This window comes from Hippopotamus amphibius, chromosome 2 (assembly GCF_030028045.1).
Source record: "Hippopotamus amphibius kiboko isolate mHipAmp2 chromosome 2, mHipAmp2.hap2, whole genome shotgun sequence".
Taxonomy (NCBI): domain Eukaryota; kingdom Metazoa; phylum Chordata; class Mammalia; order Artiodactyla; family Hippopotamidae; genus Hippopotamus; species Hippopotamus amphibius.
In genome coordinates, this window is record NC_080187.1 from 221,487,680 (window position 1) to 221,514,975 (window position 27,296).

A 27,296-nucleotide genomic window follows, 5' to 3' on the forward strand; every position below is an offset into this window, starting at 1 on the left:
TGATTGCCCTAGGGAACATAGGCCAAACACAGATCTTCATTTCTCTGGGGACGATGGCTGCCAAGAGGTGAGAAGGACAGCTGTGAGAACTCCAACTCCATGCTAGATGCATTGGGGCACGTGTGTGCCACACGCTCATGCATCGAATGATGCTACAAGAAATACCTGCAGCAATACATCCAGGAACATAGGGCCCAAATGTACCTCCACGCAGAGACAGGAACACATAGCTGAAACGCATACAAACAGCTCCCTACATAGCTTCCTTCCTGCCTCCCTTCCTCCAGAATGCTCTAGCTCCCTCCCCTTTGACCCTCGTTCTTGGCTCACTCCCTCCATCCATCCATACTTACAAAGATGAAGGCATGAGTGGACAGGTGGATCAATGCCATCTTATGTACCTTAATACTGTGTCAGGGGCAGATGAAATAACCAGTACGTATATGTCTCCCCAGGGAAGGACTAGCCTCATGGATCCTCCAGGCAGCACAAGGCCTGGCACCAGGTCTGCTTGGTGGGGAAAACACTGGGGGTGTTTCTGGGGGGAATGGAGACATTCCTCTGGGCCCGACCCTGGTGTGGGCAAGCGTGTGCTGGCCGATGTCACACTCGGCTTGTCCATGTGCACAACACCCAGACAATGAGGCCTTTATGTCCCACACAGTGGACATTCACAGGAGCTGGAGGGAGCTCTCTTGGTAGGCAGTGGCTCCCGTAGAGGAAGGCCAGCCCAAGAGATGCCACAGGCCTGTATCTGTATGCAGAACCCATGAAAGGGCCTGTCTGAGAAAACTGGCCTATCTGAGGGCCCATGATCCCTCACAGAGACCTGGGAAACCCCATTCCAGCAAGGGACCTGCCCTTCAGCTCTCACAAAGCCAAGAGCATCTAGCTGCCAAGTCCCTGATGAAGGGTCCTTGTTGCCTCTCACCACCTCCAGGCCTGGCCCCACATCCTCCCAACCAACACTTCTTGGAAGTCACTCAAGCACACCCCACAACTGACCATAAGCTCAGTCCATCCTCGTGCTCTGCCTCGACATGCACAGAGATCTGCGTGGTTGCTCCCCAGGGCAACACGTCATGAAATGGTGCCTCCATGGTCAGTCTTACTACACTTCAGGTCAATCGAGTTGAATTTCAAGGCCCGCATTCCGATCTGGTGGATGGGGAGCCATGTCAAGCATTCCTCCTTGGGGACCACAGAGATTCCCAAACAGGGCCAATTTCTTCTGTGGCAGCATTCCCTACTGTGGCCCGTGCAAGGCCACCAAACAACAGCCATGCAGCTACGCCCTCCTCAGCCCACATCCCGGGACCACCCCTCCCCTTCAGGTCAACAGGGCCTCACGATGGACATGATAACGGTATGCCCAAGGGCTCTGCAAAGCCTTCATGGGGGAATGGACACCCAGAAGCCTTTTCTCCTCTGGAGGGGGCTCTCTGACAAACCAGTGGCTTCCGGAGAGGACGACCAACCCAGGAGAAGCTATGGTCCTGTGTATGCATGCAGACCCCATCAGAGGCCCCATTCGGATCAAGTGGCTCCAACAAAGCACCATGATCCCTCACAGAGTCCTGGCACAACCCCATTGAAGACCACGGCATGGCTTCCAGCCCTTGAAATAACCAGCAGCATCCTGCCTCCAAGCACCTGAGGATGGGCTCCTGCCTGCCTCTCACCATCTCTAGGCAGGGGGCATGAGCCTTCCCTACTGACAGGTTTTGGGAAGCCATAAAGCACACACCACAAGGGACCATTCCCTCAGTTGGTGATCATACTCTGGCGCTAGGTGCACAGAGGTCTCTAGAGATGTTCCGCCTGGGGCCAAGGAAGAAAACACTGCCTCGATGTGCTCTCTGACTAGAATACAGCTCTAATGAAGGCATGTGAGTGCACCAGATGTGAGCCCATAAATTTGGGGCAGCAGCAGACATTCCTCCTTGGTAGGCAGGAGGTTGCCAAAAGACTACCCTGTACTGCCTGCTGTGAGGGCGGCCAGCCCATAGTTCAAAATTCTCTGGGGCCTATCAGTAGCAACCAAAAGAGCCACTCACTGTGGAACATTCTGGCTGTGGTGAGTCCATTCCAAGGCTTGGCCTGAAACACAAAATTCAAAGCAGAAAGGCTTAAGGAAAGACTCCACCCATGGCTTCAGAACATGTGGGCCCTGGCACTATGGAGCAGGATAGAAAACCAAAGGTGGCAACACATCTTGGATATGTGGAAGCCATCTACACTGGGAGGAGTCTCAAGGGATTTCCTCGAGCGAGAGGCTGCTCCAACACCCACACCCAAACCCACACACACACCCACACCCAGGGCTCTGCAATGGACCAAAAATGCAGGCCATCCTGCCCCTGGATCCCTCTGTTAGGCCTCAGCGTAATCCTATTGAGCATGATTTTTTGGTCATCAGCTCTCTTCAGGACCATATGAGTTCTCATCATCGACCCAACTGAGGCCCTCCTCACTCACCTGCGCCCTGCCACATGTGAAGGCTTACCTCAGATGCTTCCTGGAAAGAAGGATGCCTGAAGGGATGTGCCATTCTGTCGAATCCACGTGCTGGGCCAAGGCTCATGGTGATTGCCCTAGGGAACATAGGCCAAACACAGATCTTCATTTCTCTGGGGACGATGGCTGCCAAGAGGTGAGAAGGACAGCTGTGAGAACTCCAACTCCATGCTAGATGCATTGGGGCACGTGTGTGCCACACGCTCATGCATCGAATGATGCTACAAGAAATACCTGCAGCAATACATCCAGGAACATAGGGCCCAAATGTACCTCCACGCAGAGGCAGGAACACATAGCTGAAACACATACAAACAGCTCCCTACATAGCTTCCTTCCTGCCTCCCTTCCTCCAGAATGCTCTAGCTCCCTCCCCTTTGACCCTCGTCCTTGGCTCACTCCCTCCATCCATCCATACTTACAAAGATGAAGGCATGAGTGGACAGGTGGATCAATGCCATCTTATGTACCTTAATACTGTGTCAGGGGCAGATGAAATAACCAGTACGTATATGTCTCCCCAGGGAAGGACTAGCCTCATGGATCCTCCAGGCAGCACAAGGCCTGGCACCAGGTCTGCTTGGTGGGGAAAACACTGGGGGTGTTTCTGGGGGGAATGGAGGCATTCCTCTGGGCCCGACCCTGGTGTGGGCAAGCGTGTGCTGGCCGATGTCACACTCGGCTTGTCCATGTGCACAACACCCAGACAATGAGGCCTTTATGTCCCACACAGTGGACATTCACAGGAGCTGGAGGGAGCTCTCTTGGTAGGCAGTGACTCCCGTAGAGGAAGGCCAGCCCAAGAGATGCCACAGGCCTGTATCTGTATGCAGAACCCATGAAAGGGCCTGTCTGAGAAAACTGGCCTATCTGAGGGCCCATGATCCCTCACAGAGACCTGGGAAACCCCATTCCAGCAAGGGACCTGCCCTTCAGCTCTCACAAGAGCCAAGAGCATCTAGCTGCCAAGTCCCTGATGAAGGGTCCTTGTTGCCTCTCACCACCTCCAGGCCTGGCCCCACATCCTCCCAACCAACACTTCTTGGAAGTCACTCAAGCACACCCCACAACTGACCATAAGCTCAGTCCATCCTCGTGCTCTGCCTCGACATGCACAGAGATCTGCGTGGTTGCTCCCCAGGGCAACACGTCATGAAATGGTGCCTCCATGGTCAGTCTTACTACACTTCAGGTCAATCGAGTTGAATTTCAAGGCCCGCATTCCGATCTGGTGGATGGGGAGCCATGTCAAGCATTCCTCCTTGGGGACCACAGAGATTCCCAAACAGGGCCAATTTCTTCTGTGGCAGCATTCCCTACTGTGGCCCGTGCAAGGCCACCAAACAACAGCCATGCAGCTACGCCCTCCTCAGCCCACATCCCGGGACCACCCCTCCCCTTCAGGTCAACAGGGCCTCACGATGGACATGATAACGGGATGCCCAAGGGCTCTGCAAAGCCTTCATGGGGGAATGGACACCCAGAAGCCTTTTCTCCTCTGGAGGGGGCTCTCTGACAAACCAGTGGCTTCCGGAGAGGACGACCAACCCAGGAGAAGCTATGGTCCTGTGTATGCATGCAGACCCCATCAGAGGCCCCATTCGGATCAAGTGGCTCCAACAAAGCACCATGATCCCTCACAGAGTCCTGGCACAACCCCATTGAAGACCACGGCATGGCTTCCAGCCCTTGAAATAACCAGCAGCATCCTGCCTCCAAGCACCTGAGGATGGGCTCCTGCCTGCCTCTCACCATCTCTAGGCAGGGGGCATGAGCCTTCCCTACTGACAGGTTTTGGGAAGCCATAAAGCACACACCACAAGGGACCATTCCCTCAGTTGGTGATCATACTCTGGCGCTAGGTGCACAGAGGTCTCTAGAGATGTTCCGCCTGGGGCCAAGGAAGAAAACACTGCCTCGATGTGCTCTCTGACTAGAATACAGCTCTAATGAAGGCATGTGAGTGCACCAGATGTGAGCCCATAAATTTGGGGCAGCAGCAGACATTCCTCCTTGGTAGGCAGGAGGTTGCCAAAAGACTACCCTGTACTGCCTGCTGTGAGGGCGGCCAGCCCATAGTTCAAAATTCTCTGGGGCCTATCAGTAGCAACCAAAAGAGCCACTCACTGTGGAACATTCTGGCTGTGGTGAGTCCATTCCAAGGCTTGGCCTGAAACACAAAATTCAAAGCAGAAAGGCTTAAGGAAAGACTCCACCCATGGCTTCAGAACATGTGGGCCCTGGCACTATGGAGCAGGATAGAAAACCAAAGGTGGCAACACATCTTGGATATGTGGAAGCCATCTACACTGGGAGGAGTCTCAAGGGATTTCCTCGAGCGAGAGGCTGCTCCAACACCCACACCCAAACCCACACACACACCCACACCCAGGGCTCTGCAATGGACCAAAAATGCAGGCCATCCTGCCCCTGGATCCCTCTGTTAGGCCTCAGCGTAATCCTATTGAGCATGATTTTTTGGTCATCAGCTCTCTTCAGGACCATATGAGTTCTCATCATCGACCCAACTGAGGCCCTCCTCACTCACCTGCGCCCTGCCACATGTGAAGGCTTACCTCAGATGCTTCCTGGAAAGAAGGATGCCTGAAGGGATGTGCCATTCTGTCGAATCCACGTGCTGGGCCAAGGCTCATGGTGATTGCCCTAGGGAACATAGGCCAAACACAGATCTTCATTTCTCTGGGGACGATGGCTGCCAAGAGGTGAGAAGGACAGCTGTGAGAACTCCAACTCCATGCTAGATGCATTGGGGCACGTGTGTGCCACACGCTCATGCATCGAATGATGCTACAAGAAATACCTGCAGCAATACATCCAGGAACATAGGGCCCAAATGTACCTCCACGCAGAGGCAGGAACACATAGCTGAAACACATACAAACAGCTCCCTACATAGCTTCCTTCCTGCCTCCCTTCCTCCAGAATGCTCTAGCTCCCTCCCCTTTGACCCTCGTCCTTGGCTCACTCCCTCCATCCATCCATACTTACAAAGATGAAGGCATGAGTGGACAGGTGGATCAATGCCATCTTATGTACCTTAATACTGTGTCAGGGGCAGATGAAATAACCAGTACGTATATGTCTCCCCAGGGAAGGACTAGCCTCATGGATCCTCCAGGCAGCACAAGGCCTGGCACCAGGTCTGCTTGGTGGGGAAAACACTGGGGGTGTTTCTGGGGGGAATGGAGGCATTCCTCTGGGCCCGACCCTGGTGTGGGCAAGCGTGTGCTGGCCGATGTCACACTCGGCTTGTCCATGTGCACAACACCCAGACAATGAGGCCTTTATGTCCCACACAGTGGACATTCACAGGAGCTGGAGGGAGCTCTCTTGGTAGGCAGTGACTCCCGTAGAGGAAGGCCAGCCCAAGAGATGCCACAGGCCTGTATCTGTATGCAGAACCCATGAAAGGGCCTGTCTGAGAAAACTGGCCTATCTGAGGGCCCATGATCCCTCACAGAGACCTGGGAAACCCCATTCCAGCAAGGGACCTGCCCTTCAGCTCTCACAAGAGCCAAGAGCATCTAGCTGCCAAGTCCCTGATGAAGGGTCCTTGTTGCCTCTCACCACCTCCAGGCCTGGCCCCACATCCTCCCAACCAACACTTCTTGGAAGTCACTCAAGCACACCCCACAACTGACCATAAGCTCAGTCCATCCTCGTGCTCTGCCTCGACATGCACAGAGATCTGCGTGGTTGCTCCCCAGGGCAACACGTCATGAAATGGTGCCTCCATGGTCAGTCTTACTACACTTCAGGTCAATCGAGTTGAATTTCAAGGCCCGCATTCCGATCTGGTGGATGGGGAGCCATGTCAAGCATTCCTCCTTGGGGACCACAGAGATTCCCAAACAGGGCCAATTTCTTCTGTGGCAGCATTCCCTACTGTGGCCCGTGCAAGGCCACCAAACAACAGCCATGCAGCTACGCCCTCCTCAGCCCACATCCCGGGACCACCCCTCCCCTTCAGGTCAACAGGGCCTCACGATGGACATGATAACGGGATGCCCAAGGGCTCTGCAAAGCCTTCATGGGGGAATGGACACCCAGAAGCCTTTTCTCCTCTGGAGGGGGCTCTCTGACAAACCAGTGGCTTCCGGAGAGGACGACCAACCCAGGAGAAGCTATGGTCCTGTGTATGCATGCAGACCCCATCAGAGGCCCCATTCGGATCAAGTGGCTCCAACAAAGCACCATGATCCCTCACAGAGTCCTGGCACAACCCCATTGAAGACCACGGCATGGCTTCCAGCCCTTGAAATAACCAGCAGCATCCTGCCTCCAAGCACCTGAGGATGGGCTCCTGCCTGCCTCTCACCATCTCTAGGCAGGGGGCATGAGCCTTCCCTACTGACAGGTTTTGGGAAGCCATAAAGCACACACCACAAGGGACCATTCCCTCAGTTGGTGATCATACTCTGGCGCTAGGTGCACAGAGGTCTCTAGAGATGTTCCGCCTGGGGCCAAGGAAGAAAACACTGCCTCGATGTGCTCTCTGACTAGAATACAGCTCTAATGAAGGCATGTGAGTGCACCAGATGTGAGCCCATAAATTTGGGGCAGCAGCAGACATTCCTCCTTGGTAGGCAGGAGGTTGCCAAAAGACTACCCTGTACTGCCTGCTGTGAGGGCGGCCAGCCCATAGTTCAAAATTCTCTGGGGCCTATCAGTAGCAACCAAAAGAGCCACTCACTGCGGAACATTCTGGCTGTGGTGAGTCCATTCCAAGGCTTGGCCTGAAACACAAAATTCAAAGCAGAAAGGCTTAAGGAAAGACTCCACCCATGGCTTCAGAACATGTGGGCCCTGGCACTATGGAGCAGGATAGAAAACCAAAGGTGGCAACACATCTTGGATATGTGGAAGCCATCTACACTGGGAGGAGTCTCAAGGGATTTCCTCGAGCGAGAGGCTGCTCCAACACCCACACCCAAACCCACACACACACCCACACCCAGGGCTCTGCAATGGACCAAAAATGCAGGCCATCCTGCCCCTGGATCCCTCTGTTAGGCCTCAGCGTAATCCTATTGAGCATGATTTTTTGGTCATCAGCTCTCTTCAGGACCATATGAGTTCTCATCATCGACCCAACTGAGGCCCTCCTCACTCACCTGCGCCCTGCCACATGTGAAGGCTTACCTCAGATGCTTCCTGGAAAGAAGGATGCCTGAAGGGATGTGCCATTCTGTCGAATCCACGTGCTGGGCCAAGGCTCATGGTGATTGCCCTAGGGAACATAGGCCAAACACAGATCTTCATTTCTCTGGGGACGATGGCTGCCAAGAGGTGAGAAGGACAGCTGTGAGAACTCCAACTCCATGCTAGATGCATTGGGGCACGTGTGTGCCACACGCTCATGCATCGAATGATGCTACAAGAAATACCTGCAGCAATACATCCAGGAACATAGGGCCCAAATGTACCTCCACGCAGAGGCAGGAACACATAGCTGAAACACATACAAACAGCTCCCTACATAGCTTCCTTCCTGCCTCCCTTCCTCCAGAATGCTCTAGCTCCCTCCCCTTTGACCCTCGTCCTTGGCTCACTCCCTCCATCCATCCATACTTACAAAGATGAAGGCATGAGTGGACAGGTGGATCAATGCCATCTTATGTACCTTAATACTGTGTCAGGGGCAGATGAAATAACCAGTACGTATATGTCTCCCCAGGGAAGGACTAGCCTCATGGATCCTCCAGGCAGCACAAGGCCTGGCACCAGGTCTGCTTGGTGGGGAAAACACTGGGGGTGTTTCTGGGGGGAATGGAGGCATTCCTCTGGGCCCGACCCTGGTGTGGGCAAGCGTGTGCTGGCCGATGTCACACTCGGCTTGTCCATGTGCACAACACCCAGACAATGAGGCCTTTATGTCCCACACAGTGGACATTCACAGGAGCTGGAGGGAGCTCTCTTGGTAGGCAGTGACTCCCGTAGAGGAAGGCCAGCCCAAGAGATGCCACAGGCCTGTATCTGTATGCAGAACCCATGAAAGGGCCTGTCTGAGAAAACTGGCCTATCTGAGGGCCCATGATCCCTCACAGAGACCTGGGAAACCCCATTCCAGCAAGGGACCTGCCCTTCAGCTCTCACAAGAGCCAAGAGCATCTAGCTGCCAAGTCCCTGATGAAGGGTCCTTGTTGCCTCTCACCACCTCCAGGCCTGGCCCCACATCCTCCCAACCAACACTTCTTGGAAGTCACTCAAGCACACCCCACAACTGACCATAAGCTCAGTCCATCCTCGTGCTCTGCCTCGACATGCACAGAGATCTGCGTGGTTGCTCCCCAGGGCAACACGTCATGAAATGGTGCCTCCATGGTCAGTCTTACTACACTTCAGGTCAATCGAGTTGAATTTCAAGGCCCGCATTCCGATCTGGTGGATGGGGAGCCATGTCAAGCATTCCTCCTTGGGGACCACAGAGATTCCCAAACAGGGCCAATTTCTTCTGTGGCAGCATTCCCTACTGTGGCCCGTGCAAGGCCACCAAACAACAGCCATGCAGCTACGCCCTCCTCAGCCCACATCCCGGGACCACCCCTCCCCTTCAGGTCAACAGGGCCTCACGATGGACATGATAACGGGATGCCCAAGGGCTCTGCAAAGCCTTCATGGGGGAATGGACACCCAGAAGCCTTTTCTCCTCTGGAGGGGGCTCTCTGACAAACCAGTGGCTTCCGGAGAGGACGACCAACCCAGGAGAAGCTATGGTCCTGTGTATGCATGCAGACCCCATCAGAGGCCCCATTCGGATCAAGTGGCTCCAACAAAGCACCATGATCCCTCACAGAGTCCTGGCACAACCCCATTGAAGACCACGGCATGGCTTCCAGCCCTTGAAATAACCAGCAGCATCCTGCCTCCAAGCACCTGAGGATGGGCTCCTGCCTGCCTCTCACCATCTCTAGGCAGGGGGCATGAGCCTTCCCTACTGACAGGTTTTGGGAAGCCATAAAGCACACACCACAAGGGACCATTCCCTCAGTTGGTGATCATACTCTGGCGCTAGGTGCACAGAGGTCTCTAGAGATGTTCCGCCTGGGGCCAAGGAAGAAAACACTGCCTCGATGTGCTCTCTGACTAGAATACAGCTCTAATGAAGGCATGTGAGTGCACCAGATGTGAGCCCATAAATTTGGGGCAGCAGCAGACATTCCTCCTTGGTAGGCAGGAGGTTGCCAAAAGACTACCCTGTACTGCCTGCTGTGAGGGCGGCCAGCCCATAGTTCAAAATTCTCTGGGGCCTATCAGTAGCAACCAAAAGAGCCACTCACTGCGGAACATTCTGGCTGTGGTGAGTCCATTCCAAGGCTTGGCCTGAAACACAAAATTCAAAGCAGAAAGGCTTAAGGAAAGACTCCACCCATGGCTTCAGAACATGTGGGCCCTGGCACTATGGAGCAGGATAGAAAACCAAAGGTGGCAACACATCTTGGATATGTGGAAGCCATCTACACTGGGAGGAGTCTCAAGGGATTTCCTCGAGCGAGAGGCTGCTCCAACACCCACACCCAAACCCACACACACACCCACACCCAGGGCTCTGCAATGGACCAAAAATGCAGGCCATCCTGCCCCTGGATCCCTCTGTTAGGCCTCAGCGTAATCCTATTGAGCATGATTTTTTGGTCATCAGCTCTCTTCAGGACCATATGAGTTCTCATCATCGACCCAACTGAGGCCCTCCTCACTCACCTGCGCCCTGCCACATGTGAAGGCTTACCTCAGATGCTTCCTGGAAAGAAGGATGCCTGAAGGGATGTGCCATTCTGTCGAATCCACGTGCTGGGCCAAGGCTCATGGTGATTGCCCTAGGGAACATAGGCCAAACACAGATCTTCATTTCTCTGGGGACGATGGCTGCCAAGAGGTGAGAAGGACAGCTGTGAGAACTCCAACTCCATGCTAGATGCATTGGGGCACGTGTGTGCCACACGCTCATGCATCGAATGATGCTACAAGAAATACCTGCAGCAATACATCCAGGAACATAGGGCCCAAATGTACCTCCATGCAGAGACAGGAACACATAGCTGAAACGCATACAAACAGCTCCCTACATAGCTTCCTTCCTGCCTCCCTTCCTCCAGAATGCTCTAGCTCCCTCCCCTTTGACCCTCGTCCTTGGCTCACTCCCTCCATCCATCCATACTTACAAAGATGAAGGCATGAGTGGACAGGTGGATCAATGCCATCTTATGTACCTTAATACTGTGTCAGGGGCAGATGAAATAACCAGTACGTATATGTCTCCCCAGGGAAGGACTAGCCTCATGGATCCTCCAGGCAGCACAAGGCCTGGCACCAGGTCCGCTTGGTGGGGAAAACACTGGGGGTGTTTCTGGGGGGAATGGAGACATTCCTCTGGGCCCGACCCTGGTGTGGGCAAGCGTGTGCTGGCTGATGTCACACTCGGCTTGTCCATGTGCACAGCACCCAGACAATGAGGCCTTTATGTCCCACACAGTGGACATTCACAGGAGCTGGAGGGAGCTCTCTTGGTAGGCAGTGACTCCCGTAGAGGAAGGCCAGCCCAAGAGATGCCACAGGCCTGTATCTGTATGCAGAACCCATGAAAGGGCCTGTCTGAGTAAACTGGCCTATCTGAGGGCCCATGATCCCTCACAGAGACCTGGGAAACCCCATTCCAGCAAGGGACCAGCCCTTCAGCTCTCACAAGAGCCAAGAGCATCTAGCTGCCAAGTCCCTGATGAAGGGTCCTTGTTGCCTCTCACCACCTCCAGGCCTGGCCCCACATCCTCCCAACCAACACTTCTTGGAAGTCACTCAAGCACACCCCACAACTGACCATAAGCTCAGTCCATCCTCGTGCTCTGCCTCGACATGCACAGAGATCTGCGTGGTTGCTCCCCAGGGCAACACGTCATGAAATGGTGCCTCCATGGTCAGTCTTACTACACTTCAGGTCAATCGAGTTGAATTTCAAGGCCTGCATTCCGATCTGGTGGATGGGGAGCCATGTCAAGCATTCCTCCTTGGGGACCACAGAGATTCCCAAACAGGGCCAATTTCTTCTGTGGCAGCATTCCCTACTGTGGCCCGTGCAAGGCCACCAAACAACAGCCATGCAGCTACGCCCTCCTCAGCCCACATCCCGGGACCACCCCTCCCCTTCAGGTCAACAGGGCCTCACGATGGACATGATAACGGGATGCCCAAGGGCTCTGCAAAGCCTTCATGGGGGAATGGACACCCAGAAGCCTTTTCTCCTCTGGAGGGGGCTCTCTGACAAACCAGTGGCTTCCGGAGAGGACGACCAACCCAGGAGAAGCTATGGTCCTGTGTATGCATGCAGACCCCATCAGAGGCCCCATTCGGATCAAGTGGCTCCAACAAAGCACCATGATCCCTCACAGAGTCCTGGCACAACCCCATTGAAGACCACGGCATGGCTTCCAGCCCTTGAAATAACCAGCAGCATCCTGCCTCCAAGCACCTGAGGATGGGCTCCTGCCTGCCTCTCACCATCTCTAGGCAGGGGGCATGAGCCTTCCCTACTGACAGGTTTTGGGAAGCCATAAAGCACACACCACAAGGGACCATTCCCTCAGTTGGTGATCATACTCTGGCGCTAGGTGCACAGAGGTCTCTAGAGATGTTCCGCCTGGGGCCAAGGAAGAAAACACTGCCTCGATGTGCTCTCTGACTAGAATACAGCTCTAATGAAGGCATGTGAGTGCACCAGATGTGAGCCCATAAATTTGGGGCAGCAGCAGACATTCCTCCTTGGTAGGCAGGAGGTTGCCAAAAGACTACCCTGTACTGGCTGCTGTGAGGGCGGCCAGCCCATAGTTCAAAATTCTCTGGGGCCTATCAGTAGCAACCAAAAGAGCCACTCACTGCGGAACATTCTGGCTGTGGTGAGTCCATTCCAAGATTTGGCCTGAAACACAAAATTCAAAGCAGAAAGGCTTAAGGAAAGACTCCACCCATGGCTTCAGAACATGTGGGCCCTGGCACTATGGAGCAGGATAGAAAACCAAAGGTGGCAACACATCTTGGATATGTGGAAGCCATCTACACTGGGAGGAGTCTCAAGGGATTTCCTCGAGCGAGAGGCTGCTCCAACACCCACACCCAAACCCACACACACACCCACACCCAGGGCTCTGCAATGGACCAAAAATGCAGGCCATCCTGCCCCTGGATCCCTCTGTTAGGCCTCAGCGTAATCCTATTGAGCATGATTTTTTGGTCATCAGCTCTCTTCAGGACCATATGAGTTTTCATCATCGACCCAACTGAGGCCCTCCTCACTCACCTGCGCCCTGCCACATGTGAAGGCTTACCTCAGATGCTTCCTGGAAAGAAGGATGCCTGAAGGGATGTGCCATTCTGTCGAATCCACGTGCTGGGCCAAGGCTCATGGTGATTGCCCTAGGGAACATAGGCCAAACACAGATCTTCATTTCTCTGGGGACGATGGCTGCCAAGAGGTGAGAAGGACAGCTGTGAGAACTCCAACTCCATGCTAGATGCATTGGGGGACGTGTGTGCCACACGCTCATGCATCGAATGATGCTACAAGAAATACCTGCAGCAATACATCCAGGAACATAGGGCCCAAATGTACCTCCACGCAGAGACAGGAACACATAGCTGAAACGCATACAAACAGCTCCCTACATAGCTTCCTTCCTGCCTCCCTTCCTCCAGAATGCTCTAGCTCCCTCCCCTTTGACCCTCGTCCTTGGCTCACTCCCTCCATCCATCCATACTTACAAAGATGAAGGCATGAGTGGACAGGTGGATCAATGCCATCTTATGTACCTTAATACTGTGTCAGGGGCAGATGAAATAACCAGTACGTATATGTCTCCCCAGGGAAGGACTAGCCTCATGGATCCTCCAGGCAGCACAAGGCCTGGCACCAGGTCTGCTTGGTGGGGAAAACACTGGGGGTGTTTCTGGGGGGAATGGAGACATTCCTCTGGGCCCGACCCTGGTGTGGGCAAGCGTGTGCTGGCCAATGTCACACTCGGCTTGTCCATGTGCACAACACCCAGACAATGAGGCCTTTATGTCCCACACAGTGGACATTCACAGGAGCTGGAGGGAGCTCTCTTGGTAGGCAGTGGCTCCCGTAGAGGAAGGCCAGCCCAAGAGATGCCACAGGCCTGTATCTGTATGCAGAACCCATGAAAGGGCCTGTCTGAGAAAACTGGCCTATCTGAGGGCCCATGATCCCTCACAGAGACCTGGGAAACCCCATTCCAGCAAGGGACCAGCCCTTCAGCTCTCACAAGAGCCAAGAGCATCTAGCTGCCAAGTCCCTGATGAAGGGTCCTTGTTGCCTCTCACCACCTCCAGGCCTGGCCCCACATCCTCCCAACCAACACTTCTTGGAAGTCACTCAAGCACACCCCACAACTGACCATAAGCTCAGTCCATCCTCGTGCTCTGCCTCGACATGCACAGAGATCTGCGTGGTTGCTCCCCAGGGCAACACGTCATGAAATGGTGCCTCCATGGTCAGTCTTACTACACTTCAGGTCAATCGAGTTGAATTTCAAGGCCCGCATTCCGATCTGGTGGATGGGGAGCCATGTCAAGCATTCCTCCTTGGGGACCACAGAGATTCCCAAACAGGGCCAATTTCTTCTGTGGCAGCATTCCCTACTGTGGCCCGTGCAAGGCCACCAAACAACAGCCATGCAGCTACGCCCTCCTCAGCCCACATCCCGGGACCACCCCTCCCCTTCAGGTCAACAGGGCCTCACGATGGACATGATAACGGGATGCCCAAGGGCTCTGCAAAGCCTTCATGGGGGAATGGACACCCAGAAGCCTTTTCTCCTCTGGAGGGGGCTCTCTGACAAACCAGTGGCTTCCGGAGAGGACGACCAACCCAGGAGAAGCTATGGTCCTGTGTATGCATGCAGACCCCATCAGAGGCCCCATTCGGATCAAGTGGCTCCAACAAAGCACCATGATCCCTCACAGAGTCCTGGCACAACCCCATTGAAGACCACGGCATGGCTTCCAGCCCTTGAAATAACCAGCAGCATCCTGCCTCCAAGCACCTGAGGATGGGCTCCTGCCTGCCTCTCACCATCTCTAGGCAGGGGGCATGAGCCTTCCCTACTGACAGGTTTTGGGAAGCCATAAAGCACACACCACAAGGGACCATTCCCTCAGTGGGTGATCATACTCTGGCGCTAGGTGCACAGAGGTCTCTAGAGATGTTCCGCCTGGGGCCAAGGAAGAAAACACTGCCTCGATGTGCTCTCTGACTAGAATACAGCTCTAATGAAGGCATGTGAGTGCACCAGATGTGAGCCCATAAATTTGGGGCAGCAGCAGACATTCCTCCTTGGTAGGCAGGAGGTTGCCAAAAGACTACCCTGTACTGGCTGCTGTGAGGGCGGCCAGCCCATAGTTCAAAATTCTCTGGGGCCTATCAGTAGCAACCAAAAGAGCCACTCACTGCGGAACATTCTGGCTGTGGTGAGTCCATTCCAAGGCTTGGCCTGAAACACAAAATTCAAAGCAGAAAGGCTTAAGGAAAGACTCCACCCATGGCTTCAGAACATGTGGGCCCTGGCACTATGGAGCAGGATAGAAAACCAAAGGTGGCAACACATCTTGGATATGTGGAAGCCATCTACACTGGGAGGAGTCTCAAGGGATTTCCTCGAGCGAGAGGCTGCTCCAACACCCACACCCAAACCCACACACACACCCACACCCAGGGCTCTGCAATGGACCAAAAATGCAGGCCATCCTGCCCCTGGATCCCTCTGTTAGGCCTCAGCGTAATCCTATTGAGCATGATTTTTTGGTCATCAGCTCTCTTCAGGACCATATGAGTTCTCATCATCGACCCAACTGAGGCCCTCCTCACTCACCTGCGCCCTGCCACATGTGAAGGCTTACCTCAGATGCTTCCTGGAAAGAAGGATGCCTGAAGGGATGTGCCATTCTGTCGAATCCACGTGCTGGGCCAAGGCTCATGGTGATTGCCCTAGGGAACATAGGCCAAACACAGATCTTCATTTCTCTGGGGACGATGGCTGCCAAGAGGTGAGAAGGACAGCTGTGAGAACTCCAACTCCATGCTAGATGCATTGGGGCACGTGTGTGCCACACGCTCATGCATCGAATGATGCTACAAGAAATACCTGCAGCAATACATCCAGGAACATAGGGCCCAAATGTACCTCCACGCAGAGACAGGAACACATAGCTGAAACGCATACAAACAGCTCCCTACATAGCTTCCTTCCTGCCTCCCTTCCTCCAGAATGCTCTAGCTCCCTCCCCTTTGACCCTCGTCCTTGGCTCACTCCCTCCATCCATCCATACTTACAAAGATGAAGGCATGAGTGGACAGGTGGATCAATGCCATCTTATGTACCTTAATACTGTGTCAGGGGCAGATGAAATAACCAGTACGTATATGTCTCCCCAGGGAAGGACTAGCCTCATGGATCCTCCAGGCAGCACAAGGCCTGGCACCAGGTCTGCTTGGTGGGGAAAACCCTGGGGGTGTTTCTGGGGGGAATGGAGACATTCCTCTGGGCCCGACCCTGGTGTGGGCAAGCGTGTGCTGGCCGATGTCACACTCGGCTTGTCCATGTGCACAACACCCAGACAATGAGGCCTTTATGTCCCACACAGTGGACATTCACAGGAGCTGGAGGGAGCTCTCTTGGTAGGCAGTGGCTCCCGTAGAGGAAGGCCAGCCCAAGAGATGCCACAGGCCTGTATCTGTATGCAGAACCCATGAAAGGGCCTGTCTGAGTAAACTGGCCTATCTGAGGGCCCATGATCCCTCACAGAGACCTGGGAAACCCCATTCCAGCAAGGGACCAGCCCTTCAGCTCTCACAAGAGCCAAGAGCATCTAGCTGCCAAGTCCCTGATCAAGGGTCCTTGTTGCCTCTCACCACCTCCAGGCCTGGCCCCACATCCTCCCAACCAACACTTCTTGGAAGTCACTCAAGCACACCCCACAACTGACCATAAGCTCAGTCCATCCTCGTGCTCTGCCTCGACATGCACAGAGATCTGCGTGGTTGCTCCCCAGGGCAACACGTCATGAAATGGTGCCTCCATGGTCAGTCTTACTACACTTCAGGTCAATCGAGTTGAATTTCAAGGCCCGCATTCCGATCTGGTGGATGGGGAGCCATGTCAAGCATTCCTCCTTGGGGACCACAGAGATTCCCAAACAGGGCCAATTTCTTCTGTGGCAGCATTCCCTACTGTGGCCCGTGCAAGGCCACCAAACAACAGCCATGCAGCTACGCCCTCCTCAGCCCACATCCCGGGACCACCCCTCCCCTTCAGGTCAACAGGGCCTCACGATGGACATGATAACGGGATGCCCAAGGGCTCTGCAAAGCCTTCATGGGGGAATGGACACCCAGAAGCCTTTTCTCCTCTGGAGGGGGCTCTCTGACAAACCAGTGGCTTCCGGAGAGGACGACCAACCCAGGAGAAGCTATGGTCCTGTGTATGCATGCAGACCCCATCAGAGGCCCCATTCGGATCAAGTGGCTCCAACAAAGCACCATGATCCCTCACAGAGTCCTGGCACAACCCCATTGAAGACCACGGCATGGCTTCCAGCCCTTGAAATAACCAGCAGCATCCTGCCTCCAAGCACCTGAGGATGGGCTCCTGCCTGCCTCTCACCATCTCTAGGCAGGGGGCATGAGCCTTCCCTACTGACAGGTTTTGGGAAGCCATAAAGCACACACCACAAGGGACCATTCCCTCAGTTGGTGATCATACTCTGGCGCTAGGTGCACAGAGGTCTCTAGAGATGTTCCGCCTGGGGCCAAGGAAGAAAACACTGCCTCGATGTGCTCTCTGACTAGAATACAGCTCTAATGAAGGCATGTGAGTGCACCAGATGTGAGCCCATAAATTTGGGGCAGCAGCAGACATTCCTCCTTGGTAGGCAGGAGGTTGCCAAAAGACTACCCTGTACTGCCTGCTGTGAGGGCGGCCAGCCCATAGTTCAAAATTCTCTGGGGCCTATCAGTAGCAACCAAAAGAGCCACTCACTGCGGAACATTCTGGCTGTGGTGAGTCCATTCCAAGGCTTGGCCTGAAACACAAAATTCAAAGCAGAAAGGCTTAAGGAAAGACTCCACCCATGGCTTCAGAACATGTGGGCCCTGGCACTATGGAGCAGGATAGAAAACCAAAGGTGGCAACACATCTTGGATATGTGGAAGCCATCTACACTGGGAGGAGTCTCAAGGGATTTCCTCGAGCGAGAGGCTGCTCCAACACCCACACCCAAACCCACAACCACACCCACACCCAGGGCTCTGCAATGGACCAACAATGCAGGCCATCCTGCCCCTGGATCCCTCTGTTAGGCCTCAGCGTAATCCTATTGAGCATGATTTTTTGGTCATCAGCTCTCTTCAGGACCATATGAGTTCTTATCATCGACCCAACTGAGGCCCTCCTCACTCACCTGCGCCCTGCCACATGTGAAGGCTTACCTCAGATGCTTCCTGGAAAGAAGGATGCCTGAAGGGATGTGCCATTCTGTCGAATCCACGTGCTGGGCCAAGGCTCATGGTGATTGCCCTAGGGAACATAGGCCAAACACAGATCTTCATTTCTCTGGGGACGATGGCTGCCAAGAGGTGAGAAGGACAGCTGTGAGAACTCCAACTCCATGCTAGATGCATTGGGGCACGTGTGTGCCACACGCTCATGCATCGAATGATGCTACAAGAAATACCTGCAGCAATACATCCAGGAACATAGGGCCCAAATGTACCTCCACGCAGAGACAGGAACACATAGCTGAAACGCATACAAACAGCTCCCTACATAGCTTCCTTCCTGCCTCCCTTCCTCCAGAATGCTCTAGCTCCCTCCCCTTTGACCCTCGTCCTTGGCTCACTCCCTCCATCCATCCATACTTACAAAGATGAAGGCATGAGTGGACAGGTGGATCAATGCCATCTTATGTACCTTAATACTGTGTCAGGGGCAGATGAAATAACCAGTACGTATATGTCTCCCCAGGGAAGGACTAGCCTCATGGATCCTCCAGGCAGCACAAGGCCTGGCACCAGGTCCGCTTGGTGGGGAAAACACTGGGGGTGTTTCTGGGGGGAATGGAGACATTCCTCTGGGCCCGACCCTGGTGTGGGCAAGCGTGTGCTGGCTGATGTCACACTCGGCTTGTCCATGTGCACAGCACCCAGACAATGAGGCCTTTATGTCCCACACAGTGGACATTCACAGGAGCTGGAGGGAGCTCTCTTGGTAGGCAGTGACTCCCGTAGAGGAAGGCCAGCGCAAGAGATGCCACAGGCCTGTATCTGTATGCAGAACCCATGAAAGGGCCTGTCTGAGAAAACTGGCCTATCTGAGGGCCCATGATCCCTCACAGAGACCTGGGAAACCCCATTCCAGCAAGGGACCTGCCCTTCAGCTCTCACAAGAGCCAAGAGCATCTAGCTGCCAAGTCCCTGATCAAGGGTCCTTGTTGCCTCTCACCACCTCCAGGCCTGGCCCCACATCCTCCCAACCAACACTTCTTGGAAGTCACTCAAGCACACCCCACAACTGACCATAAGCTCAGTCCATCCTCGTGCTCTGCCTCGACATGCACAGAGATCTGCGTGGTTGCTCCCCAGGGCAACACGTCATGAAATGGTGCCTCCATGGTCAGTCTTACTACACTTCTGGTCAATCGAGTTGAATTTCAAGGCCCGCATTCCGATCTGGTGGATGGGGAGCCATGTCAAGCATTCCACCTTGGGGACCACAGAGATTCCCAAACAGGGCCAATTTCTTCTGTGGCAGCATTCCCTACTGTGGCCCGTGCAAGGCCACCAAACAACAGCCATGCAGCTACGCCCTCCTCAGCCCACATCCCGGGACCACCCCTCCCCTTCAGGTCAACAGGGCCTCACGATGGACATGATAACGGGATGCCCAAGGGCTCTGCAAAGCCTTCATGGGGGAATGGACACCCAGAAGCCTTTTCTCCTCTGGAGGGGGCTCTCTGACAAACCAGTGGCTTCCGGAGAGGACGACCAACCCAGGAGAAGCTCTGGTCCTGTGTATGCATGCAGACCCCATCAGAGGCCCCATTCGGATCAAGTGGCTCCAACAAAGCACCATGATCCCTCACAGAGTCCTGGCACAACCCCATTGAAGACCACGGCATGGCTTCCAGCCCTTGAAATAACCAGCAGCATCCTGCCTCCAAGCACCTGAGGATGGGCTCCTGCCTGCCTCTCACCATCTCTAGGCAGGGGGCATGAGCCTTCCCTACTGACAGGTTTTGGGAAGCCATAAAGCACACACCACAAGGGACCATTCCCTCAGTGGGTGATCATACTCTGGCGCTAGGTGCACAGAGGTCTCTAGAGATGTTCCGCCTGGGGCCAAGGAAGAAAACACTGCCTCGATGTGCTCTCTGACTAGAATACAGCTCTAATGAAGGCATGTGAGTGCACCAGATGTGAGCCCATAAATTTGGGGCAGCAGCAGACATTCCTCCTTGGTAGGCAGGAGGTTGCCAAAAGACTACCCTGTACTGCCTGCTGTGAGGGCGGCCAGCCCATAGTTCAAAATTCTCTGGGGCCTATCAGTAGCAACCAAAAGAGCCACTCACTGCGGAACATTCTGGCTGTGGTGAGTCCATTCCAAGGCTTGGCCTGAAACACAAAATTCAAAGCAGAAAGGCTTAAGGAAAGACTCCACCCATGGCTTCAGAACATGTGGGCCCTGGCACTATGGAGCAGGATAGAAAACCAAAGGTGGCAACACATCTTGGATATGTGGAAGCCATCTACACTGGGAGGAGTCTCAAGGGATTTCCTCGAGCGAGAGGCTGCTCCAACACCCACACCCAAACCCACACACACACCCACACCCAGGGCTCTGCAATGGACCAAAAATGCAGGCCATCCTGCCCCTGGATCCCTCTGTTAGGCCTCAGCGTAATCCTATTGAGCATGATTTTTTGGTCATCAGCTCTCTTCAGGACCATATGAGTTCTCATCATCGACCCAACTGAGGCCCTCCTCACTCACCTGCGCCCTGCCACATGTGAAGGCTTACCTCAGATGCTTCCTGGAAAGAAGGATGCCTGAAGGGATGTGCCATTCTGTCGAATCCACGTGCTGGGCCAAGGCTCATGGTGATTGCCCTAGGGAACATAGGCCAAACACAGATCTTCATTTCTCTGGGGACGATGGCTGCCAAGAGGTGAGAAGGACAGCTGTGAGAACTCCAACTCCATGCTAGATGCATTGGGGCACGTGTGTGCCACACGCTCATGCATCGAATGATGCTACAAGAAATACCTGCAGCAATACATCCAGGAACATAGGGCCCAAATGTACCTCCACGCAGAGACAGGAACACATAGCTGAAACGCATACAAACAGCTCCCTACATAGCTTCCTTCCTGCCTCCCTTCCTCCAGAATGCTCTAGCTCCCTCCCCTTTGACCCTCGTCCTTGGCTCACTCCCTCCATCCATCCATACTTACAAAGATGAAGGCATGAGTGGACAGGTGGATCAATGCCATCTTATGTACCTTAATACTGTGTCAGGGGCAGATGAAATAACCAGTACGTATATGTCTCCCCAGGGAAGGACTAGCCTCATGGATCCTCCAGGCAGCACAAGGCCTGGCACCAGGTCTGCTTGGTGGGGAAAACACTGGGGGTGTTTCTGGGGGGAATGGAGACATTCCTCTGGGCCCGACCCTGGTGTGGGCAAGCGTGTGCTGGCCGATGTCACACTCGGCTTGTCCATGTGCACAACACCCAGACAATGAGGCCTTTATGTCCCACACAGTGGACATTCACAGGAGCTGGAGGGAGCTCTCTTGGTAGGCAGTGGCTCCCGTAGAGGAAGGCCAGCCCAAGAGATGCCACAGGCCTGTATCTGTATGCAGAACCCATGAAAGGGCCTGTCTGAGTAAACTGGCCTATCTGAGGGCCCATGATCCCTCACAGAGACCTGGGAAACGCCATTCCAGCAAGGGACCAGCCCTTCAGCTCTCACAAGAGCCAAGAGCATCTAGCTGCCAAGTCCCTGATGAAGGGTCCTTGTTGCCTCTCACCACCTCCAGGCCTGGCCCCACATCCTCCCAACCAACACTTCTTGGAAGTCACTCAAGCACACCCCACAACTGACCATAAGCTCAGTCCATCCTCGTGCTCTGCCTCGACATGCACAGAGATCTGCGTGGTTGCTCCCCAGGGCAACACGTCATGAAATGGTGCCTCCATGGTCAGTCTTACTACACTTCAGGTCAATCGAGTTGAATTTCAAGGCCCGCATTCCGATCTGGTGGATGGGGAGCCATGTCAAGCATTCCTCCTTGGGGACCACAGAGATTCCCAAACAGGGCCAATTTCTTCTGTGGCAGCATTCCCTACTGTGGCCCGTGCAAGGCCACCAAACAACAGCCATGCAGCTACGCCCTCCTCAGCCCACATCCCGGGACCACCCCTCCCCTTCAGGTCAACAGGGCCTCACGATGGACATGATAACGGGATGCCCAAGGGCTCTGCAAAGCCTTCATGGGGGAATGGACACCCAGAAGCCTTTTCTCCTCTGGAGGGGGCTCTCTGACAAACCAGTGGCTTCCGGAGAGGACGACCAACCCAGGAGAAGCTATGGTCCTGTGTATGCATGCAGACCCCATCAGAGGCCCCATTCGGATCAAGTGGCTCCAACAAAGCACCATGATCCCTCACAGAGTCCTGGCACAACCCCATTGAAGACCACGGCATGGCTTCCAGCCCTTGAAATAACCAGCAGCATCCTGCCTCCAAGCACCTGAGGATGGGCTCCTGCCTGCCTCTCACCATCTCTAGGCAGGGGGCATGAGCCTTCCCTACTGACAGGTTTTGGGAAGCCATAAAGCACACACCACAAGGGACCATTCCCTCAGTGGGTGATCATACTCTGGCGCTAGGTGCACAGAGGTCTCTAGAGATGTTCCGCCTGGGGCCAAGGAAGAAAACACTGCCTCGATGTGCTCTCTGACTAGAATACAGCTCTAATGAAGGCATGTGAGTGCACCAGATGTGAGCCCATAAATTTGGGGCAGCAGCAGACATTCCTCCTTGGTAGGCAGGAGGTTGCCAAAAGACTACCCTGTACTGCCTGCTGTGAGGGCGGCCAGCCCATAGTTCAAAATTCTCTGGGGCCTATCAGTAGCAACCAAAAGAGCCACTCACTGCGGAACATTCTGGCTGTGGTGAGTCCATTCCAAGGCTTGGCCTGAAACACAAAATTCAAAGCAGAAAGGCTTAAGGAAAGACTCCACCCATGGCTTCAGAACATGTGGGCCCTGGCACTATGGAGCAGGATAGAAAACCAAAGGTGGCAACACATCTTGGATATGTGGAAGCCATCTACACTGGGAGGAGTCTCAAGGGATTTCCTCGAGCGAGAGGCTGCTCCAACACCCACACCCAAACCCACAACCACACCCACACCCAGGGCTCTGCAATGGACCAAAAATGCAGGCCATCCTGCCCCTGGATCCCTCTGTTAGGCCTCAGCGTAATCCTATTGAGCATGATTTTTTGGTCATCAGCTCTCTTCAGGACCATATGAGTTCTCATCATCGACCCAACTGAGGCCCTCCTCACTCACCTGCGCCCTGCCACATGTGAAGGCTTACCTCAGATGCTTCCTGGAAAGAAGGATGCCTGAAGGGATGTGCCATTCTGTCGAATCCACGTGCTGGGCCAAGGCTCATGGTGATTGCCCTAGGGAACATAGGCCAAACACAGATCTTCATTTCTCTGGGGACGATGGCTGCCAAGAGGTGAGAAGGACAGCTGTGAGAACTCCAACTCCATGCTAGATGCATTGGGGCACGTGTGTGCCACACGCTCATGCATCGAATGATGCTACAAGAAATACCTGCAGCAATACATCCAGGAACATAGGGCCCAAATGTACCTCCACGCAGAGACAGGAACACATAGCTGAAACGCATACAAACAGCTCCCTACATAGCTTCCTTCCTGCCTCCCTTCCTCCAGAATGCTCTAGCTCCCTCCCCTTTGACCCTCGTCCTTGGCTCACTCCCTCCATCCATCCATACTTACAAAGATGAAGGCATGAGTGGACAGGTGGATCAATGCCATCTTATGTACCTTAATACTGTGTCAGGGGCAGATGAAATAACCAGTACGTATATGTCTCCCCAGGGAAGGACTAGCCTCATGGATCCTCCAGGCAGCACAAGGCCTGGCACCAGGTCTGCTTGGTGGGGAAAACACTGGGGGTGTTTCTGGGGGGAATGGAGACATTCCTCTGGGCCCGACCCTGGTGTGGGCAAGCGTGTGCTGGCCGATGTCACACTCGGCTTGTCCATGTGCACAACACCCAGACAATGAGGCCTTTATGTCCCACACAGTGGACATTCACAGGAGCTGGAGGGAGCTCTCTTGGTAGGCAGTGGCTCCCGTAGAGGAAGGCCAGCCCAAGAGATGCCACAGGCCTGTATCTGTATGCAGAACCCATGAAAGGGCCTGTCTGAGTAAACTGGCCTATCTGAGGGCCCATGATCCCTCACAGAGACCTGGGAAACCCCATTCCAGCAAGGGACCAGCCCTTCAGCTCTCACAAGAGCCAAGAGCATCTAGCTGCCAAGTCCCTGATGAAGGGTCCTTGTTGCCTCTCACCACCTCCAGGCCTGGCCCCACATCCTCCCAACCAACACTTCTTGGAAGTCACTCAAGCACACCCCACAACTGACCATAAGCTCAGTCCATCCTCGTGCTCTGCCTCGACATGCACAGAGATCTGCGTGGTTGCTCCCCAGGGCAACACGTCATGAAATGGTGCCTCCATGGTCAGTCTTACTACACTTCAGGTCAATCGAGTTGAATTTCAAGGCCCGCATTCCGATCTGGTGGATGGGGAGCCATGTCAAGCATTCCTCCTTGGGGACCACAGAGATTCCCAAACAGGGCCAATTTCTTCTGTGGCAGCATTCCCTACTGTGGCCCGTGCAAGGCCACCAAACAACAGCCATGCAGCTACGCCCTCCTCAGCCCACATCCCGGGACCACCCCTCCCATTCAGGTCAACAGGGCCTCACGATGGACATGATAACGGGATGCCCAAGGGCTCTGCAAAGCCTTCATGGGGGAATGGACACCCAGAAGCCTTTTCTCCTCTGGAGGGGGCTCTCTGACAAACCAGTGGCTTCCGGAGAGGACGACCAACCCAGGAGAAGCTATGGTCCTGTGTATGCATGCAGACCCCATCAGAGGCCCCATTCGGATCAAGTGGCTCCAACAAAGCACCATGATCCCTCACAGAGTCCTGGCACAACCCCATTGAAGACCACGGCATGGCTTCCAGCCCTTGAAATAACCAGCAGCATCCTGCCTCCAAGCACCTGAGGATGGGCTCCTGCCTGCCTCTCACCATCTCTAGGCAGGGGGCATGAGCCTTCCCTACTGACAGGTTTTGGGAAGCCATAAAGCACACACCACAAGGGACCATTCCCTCAGTTGGTGATCATACTCTGGCGCTAGGTGCACAGAGGTCTCTAGAGATGTTCCGCCTGGGGCCAAGGAAGAAAACACTGCCTCGATGTGCTCTCTGACTAGAATACAGCTCTAATGAAGGCATGTGAGTGCACCAGATGTGAGCCCATAAATTTGGGGCAGCAGCAGACATTCCTCCTTGGTAGGCAGGAGGTTGCCAAAAGACTACCCTGTACTGCCTGCTGTGAGGGCGGCCAGCCCATAGTTCAAAATTCTCTGGGGCCTATCAGTAGCAACCAAAAGAGCCACTCACTGCGGAACATTCTGGCTGTGGTGAGTCCATTCCAAGGCTTGGCCTGAAACACAAAATTCAAAGCAGAAAGGCTTAAGGAAAGACTCCACCCATGGCTTCAGAACATGTGGGCCCTGGCACTATGGAGCAGGATAGAAAACCAAAGGTGGCAACACATCTTGGATATGTGGAAGCCATCTACACTGGGAGGAGTCTCAAGGGATTTCCTCGAGCGAGAGGCTGCTCCAACACCCACACCCAAACCCACAACCACACCCACACCCAGGGCTCTGCAATGGACCAAAAATGCAGGCCATCCTGCCCCTGGATCCCTCTGTTAGGCCTCAGCGTAATCCTATTGAGCATGATTTTTTGGTCATCAGCTCTCTTCAGGACCATATGAGTTCTCATCATCGACCCAACTGAGGCCCTCCTCACTCACCTGCGCCCTGCCACATGTGAAGGCTTACCTCAGATGCTTCCTGGAAAGAAGGATGCCTGAAGGGATGTGCCATTCTGTCGAATCCACGTGCTGGGCCAAGGCTCATGGTGATTGCCCTAGGGAACATAGGCCAAACACAGATCTTCATTTCTCTGGGGACGATGGCTGCCAAGAGGTGAGAAGGACAGCTGTGAGAACTCCAACTCCATGCTAGATGCATTGGGGCACGTGTGTGCCACACGCTCATGCATCGAATGATGCTACAAGAAATACCTGCAGCAATACATCCAGGAACATAGGGCCCAAATGTACCTCCACGCAGAGACAGGAACACATAGCTGAAACGCATACAAACAGCTCCCTACATAGCTTCCTTCCTGCCTCCCTTCCTCCAGAATGCTCTAGCTCCCTCCCCTTTGACCCTCGTCCTTGGCTCACTCCCTCCATCCATCCATACTTACAAAGATGAAGGCATGAGTGGACAGGTGGATCAATGCCATCTTATGTACCTTAATACTGTGTCAGGGGCAGATGAAATAACCAGTACGTATATGTCTCCCCAGGGAAGGACTAGCCTCATGGATCCTCCAGGCAGCACAAGGCCTGGCACCAGGTCTGCTTGGTGGGGAAAACACTGGGGGTGTTTCTGGGGGGAATGGAGACATTCCTCTGGGCCCGACCCTGGTGTGGGCAAGCGTGTGCTGGCCGATGTCACACTCGGCTTGTCCATGTGCACAACACCCAGACAATGAGGCCTTTATGTCCCACACAGTGGACATTCACAGGAGCTGGAGGGAGCTCTCTTGGTAGGCAGTGGCTCCCGTAGAGGAAGGCCAGCCCAAGAGATGCCACAGGCCTGTATCTGTATGCAGAACCCATGAAAGGGCCTGTCTGAGAAAACTGGCCTATCTGAGGGCCCATGATCCCTCACAGAGACCTGGGAAACCCCATTCCAGCAAGGGACCTGCCCTTCAGCTCTCACAAGAGCCAAGAGCATCTAGCTGCCAAGTCCCTGATGAAGGGTCCTTGTTGCCTCTCACCACCTCCAGGCCTGGCCCCACATCCTCCCAACCAACACTTCTTGGAAGTCACTCAAGCACACCCCACAACTGACCATAAGCTCAGTCCATCCTCGTGCTCTGCCTCGACATGCACAGAGATCTGCGTGGTTGCTCCCCAGGGCAACACGTAATGAAATGGTGCCTCCATGGTCAGTCTTACTACACTTCAGGTCAATCGAGTTGAATTTCAAGGCCTGCATTCCGATCTGGTGGATGGGGAGCCATGTCAAGCATTCCTCCTTGGGGACCACAGAGATTCCCAAACAGGGCCAATTTCTTCTGTGGCAGCATTCCCTACTGTGGCCCGTGCAAGGCCACCAAACAACAGCCATGCAGCTACGCCCTCCTCAGCCCACATCCCGGGACCACCCCTCCCCTTCAGGTCAACAGGGCCTCACGATGGACATGATAACGGGATGCCCAAGGGCTCTGCAAAGCCTTCATGGGGGAATGGACACCCAGAAGCCTTTTCTC

At 54.3% G+C, this 27,296-nt stretch overlaps 10 non-coding genes across 10 annotated transcripts; all 10 read right to left on the bottom strand.

Moving 5' to 3' along the window:
• Window positions 1-2,375: 2,375 nt before the first annotated feature.
• On the bottom strand, window positions 2,376-2,456 carry LOC130847470 (small nucleolar RNA SNORD115). The gene has a single exon (XR_009052230.1). It is a non-coding gene; the product is annotated as a small nucleolar RNA SNORD115 (small nucleolar RNA).
• Window positions 2,457-4,962: 2,506 nt separating this feature from the next.
• On the bottom strand, window positions 4,963-5,043 carry LOC130847471 (small nucleolar RNA SNORD115). The gene has a single exon (XR_009052231.1). It is a non-coding gene; the product is annotated as a small nucleolar RNA SNORD115 (small nucleolar RNA).
• Window positions 5,044-7,549: 2,506 nt separating this feature from the next.
• LOC130847473 (small nucleolar RNA SNORD115) lies at window positions 7,550-7,630 on the bottom strand. Its single transcript, XR_009052232.1, has one exon. It is a non-coding gene; the product is annotated as a small nucleolar RNA SNORD115 (small nucleolar RNA).
• Window positions 7,631-10,136: 2,506 nt separating this feature from the next.
• LOC130847474 (small nucleolar RNA SNORD115) lies at window positions 10,137-10,217 on the bottom strand. The gene has a single exon (XR_009052233.1). It is a non-coding gene; the product is annotated as a small nucleolar RNA SNORD115 (small nucleolar RNA).
• Window positions 10,218-12,723: 2,506 nt separating this feature from the next.
• LOC130847730 (small nucleolar RNA SNORD115) lies at window positions 12,724-12,804 on the bottom strand. Its single transcript, XR_009052473.1, has one exon. It is a non-coding gene; the product is annotated as a small nucleolar RNA SNORD115 (small nucleolar RNA).
• A 2,506-nt stretch (window positions 12,805-15,310) lies between these two features.
• Window positions 15,311-15,391, bottom strand: LOC130847475 (small nucleolar RNA SNORD115). The gene has a single exon (XR_009052234.1). It is a non-coding gene; the product is annotated as a small nucleolar RNA SNORD115 (small nucleolar RNA).
• Window positions 15,392-17,897: 2,506 nt separating this feature from the next.
• Window positions 17,898-17,978, bottom strand: LOC130846899 (small nucleolar RNA SNORD115). The gene has a single exon (XR_009051694.1). It is a non-coding gene; the product is annotated as a small nucleolar RNA SNORD115 (small nucleolar RNA).
• A 2,506-nt stretch (window positions 17,979-20,484) lies between these two features.
• Window positions 20,485-20,565, bottom strand: LOC130847476 (small nucleolar RNA SNORD115). The gene has a single exon (XR_009052235.1). It is a non-coding gene; the product is annotated as a small nucleolar RNA SNORD115 (small nucleolar RNA).
• Window positions 20,566-23,071: 2,506 nt separating this feature from the next.
• Window positions 23,072-23,152, bottom strand: LOC130847477 (small nucleolar RNA SNORD115). The gene has a single exon (XR_009052236.1). It is a non-coding gene; the product is annotated as a small nucleolar RNA SNORD115 (small nucleolar RNA).
• Window positions 23,153-25,658: 2,506 nt separating this feature from the next.
• Window positions 25,659-25,739, bottom strand: LOC130847478 (small nucleolar RNA SNORD115). The gene has a single exon (XR_009052237.1). It is a non-coding gene; the product is annotated as a small nucleolar RNA SNORD115 (small nucleolar RNA).
• Window positions 25,740-27,296: the final 1,557 nt, after the last annotated feature.